The sequence below is a fragment of the Halichoerus grypus genome, chromosome 15, assembly GCF_964656455.1.
Source record: "Halichoerus grypus chromosome 15, mHalGry1.hap1.1, whole genome shotgun sequence".
Taxonomy (NCBI): Eukaryota; Metazoa; Chordata; class Mammalia; order Carnivora; family Phocidae; genus Halichoerus; species Halichoerus grypus.
Genome location: NC_135726.1, coordinates 58,384,786 through 58,394,012, shown reverse-complemented (window position 1 = coordinate 58,394,012; position 9,227 = coordinate 58,384,786). Strand labels below are relative to the sequence as shown.

The window sequence follows — 9,227 nt, the reverse complement described above, 5'->3', positions numbered from 1 at the left end:
ACTTAGCAAAAGTTCTTCCAGGCAAATCCGTGTGGCAGGGGATTGGAAGATGGGGGAGATAGGGAGAGATTGGTAAAAAGGTACAACTTTTAGCTATAAGATCTGAGGATCTAATGTAAAACACGGTGATTGTACTTGATAACACAGTATTATATAACTGAAATTTGAGTAGAACTTGAATGTTTTCACATGTATATATAATAAGTGAGGTGATGGATATGTTAATTCACTCGATGGGGGGAACCCTTCATTGGGCTCTCTGCTCATTTATCAAATCACCACAATATACAATTTAAATATCTTACAGTTTTGTCAATTATACCTCAATAAGATGGAAATCTGAAAATGAGGAAAATCCTTTCCCCCTTTTACACGAGTAAGAATTAATAATTGTTAACTTTTTAAAAATTTAAATTCAATTAGCCAACATATAGTACATCATTAGTTTTTGATGTACTGTTCAATGATTAATTAGTTGCCTCTAACACCCAGTGCTCATCACAACACGTCATCTTTATCCATTCATCTGTTGAAGGACATTTCAGCTCCTTGTTAATTTTTTTTTATGGTGAAAAAATTTAGATTTAGCCAGCTGGACTCAGTTTAGATGATCCCAATTTTGTTGGCAACATCCAAACCATCATAGTCAGGAGCCAGTCAAACATAGGCCTTCTTCTCTCCATCAGGCCTGATCAAAGTGTTCATCTTGGCCATGTCAATGTCATAGAGCTTCTTCATAGCCTGTTTGATCTGGTGCTTGTTGACCTTGACATCCACAATGAACACAAATGTGTTGTTGTCTTCTATTTTCTTTGTGGCTGACTCAGTAGTCAGGGGGACCTTGATGATGACATAGTGATCAAGCTTGTTTCTCCTGGGGGTGCTCTTTCGAGGATATTTGGGCTGCCTTCAGAGACGCAGTGTCTTGGGTCATCGGAATGTAGGTGATGTGCGGATCCTCTTTTTTTTTTTTTTCTTTTTTGTGACGACACGTTTCAGCACCTTCTTGGCCTTCAAAGCCTTTGCTTTGGCTTTGGCTTCAGCTTTGGCTTTGGGAGGGGCAGGGGCTTCCTTCTGAGCCTTTGGCACCATCTTCGTAAAAGGGGTCCTTGTTCACTTTTGATTCAGACTTGTCCTGATAGCAGCTTAATGCCTTTTACATATATTGCATTGCACCCTCTCCTGTTTGACCCTGAATATTTCCAGTGCTCTAGAATGCCTCCAAGTGCCCCTCCCAGGCTCCCCCAGCACTAATCACTATTCTAAATTCTATCATGGTGGGTTAATTTCTGAGTTTCATATAAAGATATTATGCAGTGTGTACCTGTTGTGATCGGGACTCTTCTGCTCAACATAGTAATTGTGAGGTTGATTCATGCTGTTGCATGTGTTGTTTTGCTTTTATATTTCTGTATAGAATGCCATTGTATGGATGTAGCACATTTCCACATTGGTGGACACTTCTTCCAAGTGTTTGACTATCATCAGTTAGAGTTGCTGTAAACATTCTCGTTCAAGTCTTTTGGACATGTGCCTGGGAGGGGAATTGCAGGATCTGTGCACATGTAGCTCTAGGATTTGCTGCCACGCAGCTGTACACAGTGGCCGTATCTTTTCACACTCCTATAGGGAAGGCAAGGTTATTCAAGCTCCACATCGGTGACAACACTGGATGTCAGCCCTTACCATTTTAGCTCCTCTGGTTGGGGTATAGAATTATTTCCCTGGGATCTAATGGAAATTTTCTGATGAGCCCTGATGAGTGGTATCTCAATGTGGTTTTGATTTGAGTTTCCCTGATGGCTAATGATGATGAACATTTTTTCATGTGTCTGTTAGCAATTTGTATGTCATCTTTGGAGAAGTGTCTGTTCATGTCTTCCCATTTTTTTGACTTGATTATTTGTTTTTTGGGTGTTGAGTTTGAGAAGTTCTTTATAGATCTTGGATACCAGCCCTTTGTCTGTAGTGTCATTTGCAAATATCTTCTCCCATTCTGTGGGTTGCCTCTTTGTTTTGACTGTTTCCTTTGCTGTGCAGAAGCTTTTTATCTTGATGAAGTCCCAAAAGTTCATTTTTGCTTTTGTTTCACTAGCCTTTGGAGATGAATCTTGAAAGAAGTTGCTGTGGCCGATGTCAAAGAGGTTACTGCCTATGTTCTCCTCTAGGATTTTGATGGATTCCTGTCTCACATTGAGGCCTTTCATCCATTTAGAGTTTAGCTTTGTGTATGGTGTTAGAGAATGGTTGAGTTTCATTCTTCGGCATGTGGCTGTCCAATTTTCCCAGCACCATTTATTGAAGAGACCGTCTTTTTTCCATTGCATATTTTTTCCTGCTTTGTCAAAGATTATTTGACCATAGAGTTGAGGGTCCATATCTGGGCTCTCTATTCTGTTCCATTGGTCTATATGTCTGTTTTTGTGCCAGCACCCTGCTGTCTTAGTGATCACTGCTTTGTAATACAGCTTGAAATCGGGCAACGTGATGCCCCAGCTTTGTTCTTCTTTTTCAACATTTCCTTGGCGATTCGGGGTCTTTTCTGATTCCATACAAATTTTAGGATTGTTTGTTCCAGCACTTTGAAAAATGTCATTGGAATTTTGATCGAGATGGCATTGAAGGTAATAGATTGCTCTGGGTAGCATAGACATTTTAACAATGTTCATTCTTCCGATCCATGAGCATGGAATCTTTTTCCATCTTTTTGTGTCTTCTTCAATTTCTTTCATGAGTGTTGTGTAGTTTCTAGAGTACAGATCCTTTACCTCTTTGATTAGATTTATTCCTAGGTATCTAATGGTTTTTGGTGCAGTTGTAAATGAGATTGATTCCTTAATTTCTTTCTTCTGTCTCATTGTTAGTGTATAGAAATGCAACTGATGGGGCGCCTGGGTGGCTCAGTTGTTAAACGTCTGCCTTCGGCTCAGGTCATGATCCCAGGGTCCTGGGGTCGAGCCCCGCATTGGGCTCTCTGCTCAGCAGGAAGCCTGCTTCTCCCTCTCCCACTCCCTCTGTTTGTGTTCCTTCTCTTGCTGTGTCTCTGTCAAATAAATAAAATCTTAAAAAAAAATGCAACTGATTTCTGTGCATTGATTTTTATATCCTGCCACATTGCTGTGGAAAGAACTGAGATGTCCATCGACAGATGAATGGACAAAGAAGATGTGGTATATATACACAATGGAATATTACTCAGCCATCAGAAAGGATGAACACTTACCATTTACATCAGTGTGGATGGAACTGGAGGGTATTACATTGAACAAAATAAGTCAAGCAGAGAAAGACAATTATCATATGGTTTCACTCATGTAGAATATAAGAAACAGTGCAGAGGACCATTGGGGAAGGGAGGGAAAACTGAGAAGTCATCAGGGAGGGAGACAACCATGAAAGACTCTTAACTATGGGGAACAAACTGAGGGTTGCTGGAGGGGAGGTGTGGGGGGATGGGGTAATTGGGTTATGGGCATTAAGGAGGGTATGTGATATGAGCACTGGGTGTTATACACAACTGATGAATTATTGAACTCTACACCTGAATCTGATGTACTATATGTCGGCTAATTGAATTTAAATTTTCTAAAAATTATATGATTGTGAGGTCCATTTGGTCTGTGGTGGTGTTCAGGTCTGCTGTTTCATTACTGATTTTTTTTATTATGTTCAGTTAGCCACCATATAGTACATCATTAGTTTCTGATGTAGTGTTCAATGATTCATTAGTTGCATATCACACCCATCACAACACGTGCCCTCCTTAATACCCATCACCCGGCTACCCCATCCCCCCACACCCTCCCTTCTGTAACCCTCAGTTTGTTTCCCAGAGTCCAGAGTCTCTCATGGTTTGTCTGCCCTCTCTGATTTCTTCCCACTCAGTTTTCCCTCCCTTCATTACTGATTTTTAAAATGTGAGATTTTTTTAAAGCTGTGCTGTACATATCACATAAATGGAATCATATTACATTATTTCAAGGAAGAAATATTACTAGCATCTCATTGATAATGAAGTTGAGGCTAAACCAAGTTAAATTTTTTTTCCAAGAATGTACAGCATGTTCATGAAGGGAAAGGAAGTCAAGCTCACTTGTGTGGGTTTAAAGCTTTTCCACCCTACCATGGTGCTTTCAGTAAAACCAACTAGTGGTGGGGGGCACAATTTGTTTTTATGTACCTACTATGTATAGAAACTAACAGATGAATGAGATACTTGGTATTTTCCCATGTTAAGATTGACAAAACTGAAGTGCAGAGAGCAGGTCACTTGTCCAAGGCTCATCATTATGGGTGATGTAACAGATCTTTTTGTATTGGGAAAATTCTCAATCCTATCTTGAGAACTTTAAGGTACTTTTCAGGTAAAACCAGAACTGAGACCTTGTTTGTCAGATGTCTCACTAGCCAAAGTAGGTAGAGAAACAGAGATTCAAAGTTGCATCTGTTCTTAACCACTGCATACATTTACACATGATATGGTTTGGGAAAAAGTGTTCTCCACCATCATTGGGGCTATAGACGTGAGGCCACAACAGAGGAAATCCAGGAGACCATGTGTCTCAGTAGAAAATAGAGTGTGTACTTTTGGTGCCAGGTCATCCTGGAAGTAGTTGAAACAAGGGTTTCTAGGACTTGGGGATAATGTCTCTATTCGTTGTGAGTGCCCCTAAGACAAGAAGGTGGAGTTGATTGTCTTAAAGCTATGGATGCATGGAAAAATCTGTCTTCTCTGTAGGGAGGAACCCAGGCTTGACCCTGTGGACAAATCTGTGTCAGGCACTGTTGTTGGTCTTTCTGCAAAGCCCTATTCCTTAACTTCTATACATTCTGGTTTCAGGGCTTGGCCTCTCAAAGGCAAAAAGAAACCATTGGACTGTAGATTCCTGAGCTAGATCCAGGCTTGGGGAATAGGTCCACGAATTTGGGGATTTGTTATGAAGAAGCTTTCAACTTTTAACTGTGGGATCTAAATCAAGGCTTCTCAACCTCAGTACTATTGACACTTGTGACAAGATCATTTTTTTGTTGTGGGAGGATGTCCTGTGCATGGTGGGATGTTGAGCAGCATCCCAGCCTTTTACTCACTAGATGCCAGTAACAGGAACCCTTCCTCCAGTTGTGACAACTAAAACTATCTTCAGACAGGGCCAAATGTCCCCTGGGGGAGAAGATCAACCTCTGGCCTAGAAACGGCCTTGCATACCCAGCGTCAGCAGTGTGACCTGAGGTGTCTACAACCGGGAGCAGGGTGTTTTCTGTGGGTGTAGTTTGGAAAGGATTTGCATGTAAGAGGACTCTAGGTAAGTATTAGTTGGATAAGTGAGTGGAAAATTCCAACAAAGACTCAAAGGATTTGTCTCTTTCACCTTGTCAAAGAGATATGTTAAACTAATTAGGCTTGGGGGGGGTCATTATGTTAAAATGCTGTATGTCACAGAAATAACTAAATTTCCTTGTCAAATGAACTCTCACTTGATCTTTAATCTTGGCCATTTTGCATCTTTTGTCATCCACAGATTGTTTTACTCTGATTCTTTTCTTTTCTTTTTTTTTTAAAGATTTTATTTATTTTGACAGACAGCGAGAGAGGGAACACAAGCAGGGGGAGTGGGAGAGGGAGAAGCAGGCTTCCCGTGGAGCAGGGAGCCCAATGTGGGGCTCGATCCCAGGACCCTGGGATCATGACCTGAGCTGAAGGCAGATGCTTAACGACTGAGCCACCCAGGCGCCCCAACCCCTGAACTTTAATAGTAGTTTCAGGCATTAACATTTGGAGCCAGACAGACCTGGTTCAGCCATGTCTGAAGCCAATGAAGTTCTGCATTTTCCCACTCAATGGGCCAATAATTTGCAATACCCCCTTAAACATTTTTTTTAAAGCCATGTTAAATTGGGCTTCTGTCATTTGCAACTAATAAAGTAATTAGAATTTACTTTAAAACATTATTTAAGGGGCACCTGGGTGGCTCAGTCAGTTAAGCTTGCAACTCGATTTCAGCTCAGGTCCTGATCTCCTGGTCGCGAGATGGAGCCCTCCCTCCCTACCCCCTTTCCCTGTGTTAGTCTCTCCACTCTGCAGGGAGCCTGCTTAAGATTCTCTCTCTTTCCCTCTCCCTATTCCCCTCCCCTTCTGCTCTTGCTCATGTTCTCTCGTTATCTCTCAAAAAAAAAAAAAAAGATGTGACCGCCCACGTACCCATGAGCTGCACCTGGGTACTCAGAGGCTCCTCATCCTCTCTCCTGACCTTGGAACGTGGATTTGCTTGCCTTTCCCACTTCCAGAGGCTGCTCCAAGGGCATAGCCTTGAGATAGTGATGTGCTGTTGAAAAGACCTGCCTGAGCCCAATTAGCACCTCTTTATAAACTTAGAAGGTTTGGAAGGCAGATTCAGGGATCCATTCATCTTGCTGCTGCCTGAGACAAGCCTCGTATTTGCTTTGCTTGTTAAAATTTTGCTTATTAAAATTGCCATCTACCAACCTGGAGTGGCCTGCCTCCTTCTTCGGTCCCTTCCTGCCCTCTGTGTGCGAGGGGCCAGCTTCCAGTAACACCAGGAAAGCTCCCTAGAGGGCTCCCTTTATTTCCAATGGGGTATGTTCCTCAGTGCTTTTTCATCTTTCCAAAATACTGACCATCCTCACTGGGTCAGGACTCTGGTCTTAACATGACTTTAAATTCCATGCTTCTTGCTGTTTATGGCCCTAGGTCTTTTTAGTCTGGAAAATACCCCATTTTGAAAGCATTTTCCCACCTCAAAATACAGGTATCCCTAATCCCCACATGACTCCAAACAAGATGATAATTTCCCTTCCAAGTCCCCATTCAGCCCGCCTCCTGTGCCTCTCATTGTGTAACCAGACTCCCCTCTTTATTCTGGACCATTTGCACATGAAGCATTCCTGAGCCTACACAGTGGGCAAAGGGCAAAGCCATATAGGAAACATAAGTGATAACAAAGGAATTCAGACTTACAGTGCCCGCCACCCACCCTGGTATCTAAAGTCCATAGTGCCCCCAACCCCTGGGACAACCATACACTCCCTATGGGTTTCCAACAGTCTTTTCACCAAGAAATTGCTCTTTTTGCTGTCTTTTGTTTAATATTGACTATGACCTCATGTTTTTTATTCTACTTTTAGGGCTAATTCTTTAACACTATATTTCACCCACAATATTTTATATTAGTTTGAACATTTATAATTTCAAAGAGCACTATTTAACATTTGCTCATTAAAATATAAATTTTAGGGATGCCTGGGTGGCTCAGTCAGTTAAACATCTGCCTTGGGCTCAGGTCATGATCTCGGGGTCCGGGATCCAGCCCCACATCGGGCTCCCTGCTCAGCGGGGAGTCTGCTTCTCCCTCTCCCTCTGCCCCTCCCCCGATCATGCGCTTCCTCTCACTCTCAAACAAATAATAAAAAAATCTTTAAAAAATAAAATACAAATTTTATGGACCCCTGGCTGACTCAGTCGGAGGAATGTGCAACTCTTGATATTGGGGTCATGAGTTTGAGCCCCACGTTGGATGTAGAGATTACTTAAATATTTTTTACAAATTAAAACACTTAAAAAAAAATAAAATACAAATTTTAATGGACGTTTTCAAGCACACAAAACTGTAGACAATAGTATCACAACCTTCCCCCTACACACACACCCCTCAGGAACACCTTGTCTACTTTAAACCATCATTTACACTGAGCAGATCTAGTTTCATTTATATCTCCCTCATATTTCCTTACCGTGGAGAACGATAATTATACTCTGGCTAGGAACAGCTGGCTGTTCCTATTAACAGACATCGCTATGATGATGCATTCATGGGGTGAAAACCTTTATCAGTTAATGCGTTCAAAGAGGGATGAACAACTGGGGAGAGCTCATGATAGGAGTGTCACATCATCGCTTCTATGTTGCCTTTTGGAATGTCCCAGTCGACCACTTCCCCCCAACCTCCTCACTCCAATTGTGCAAGTAAACTAAACATCAACTACAAGCATTAAAAGATGATTATTTGAGAGCATGAATAAAGCAGAAATGTTAAAAAATGGCACCATGGTTGATGTGGTTGGATCTCTGCTCTGATTCATAAAATGTTGGATCACCTAACGGATTGTGTGCTTTACTGTTAGGAGCATAAGATCTCATAGCCCAGAGGTAAATTTGTATGCCTTCATAAAAAGGATAAACAAATGGGTAATCTGTTACAGTCACTATAACGAGAACAATCTCCACAATAATTGTGGACCTGTGCTTATCTGGGTCAACAGCAATGATTTAGGGTCTGCAGATGTCCTTTTGACTGTGGTAACATTTGATGTGGTCAGACCCACCATCTCCCTTAGTTCCCTTTGCTTGCTTTCCACAGAGCTACGCTCGTCACATTTTCCTTCTACAGAGCTAATTACTTATGGAGATAGGATTTGTTGTTAGTTGCAGATACTTATTATCCAAGTCATTTACTCATGCCGCAGATTTGGTGATCTCCATGTACACTTCCCCTAGAAGGCTCACAGGTGTTTGAACTTAGAGGTTCTCTCAAGTGCCAAAACTAGAAGCATCTGGAGTTAAGGCCTCTGGTTCCAGTAAAATTGTATGTGGAACCAAGAGAGACCCTGCCCATCACAGCCACATGAAAATGCTAAGCCCAAGACCTGTCCTTGGATGGTTCAAAGCAGCACATTCTATGGATTGGAAAGTGTGGGATATGGGAGTGGATGGAAGTCAGGGCAGAAACTGTCATGGCCTTTGGGTGGCCAGATGTGAGAACTGAAATGAACTCCCACCAAAACTACTTTGGGGCCGAAGTAAAATGGATCCTTCTAGATCTGGCCACACGAAAATGTCAGAGAATTAAAAAAAAAACACACTATCAAATAATTTTTTTCTATGGCAGTTGTCAATCGATGATATTCTAATTCCATCATTCCTTCTACATTTACTAGTTGCTACCAGACCCATCTATCTTTGGTTGCTGGCTCTGCCACTCCAGCTGTGTAATCTTGGGCAAATGAAAGGAAAGAAGCCAAGGGTCAGCCTAGAATTTTGCATCCAGTAAGAAAGACCTTCAGAAATTAGGGTGACACCTCCTTCTCTCCTCCTCTCTCTTTCCCTTGTTCATCCCTCTCTTGCCACATCCTTCCCCCTCTCAGGCTACCATGCAGTTGATAGAGCTGCAGAGGCACCCTGGTGGTGGCATGGGAACCCTCTAGATTGCAGG

General features: G+C 42.0%; 1 pseudogene; it reads right to left on the bottom strand.

Annotated features, from left to right (window-relative positions):
- Positions 1–531: 531 nt before the first annotated feature.
- On the bottom strand, positions 532–1,592 carry LOC118538684 (large ribosomal subunit protein uL23 pseudogene; annotated as a pseudogene).
- Positions 1,593–9,227: the final 7,635 nt, after the last annotated feature.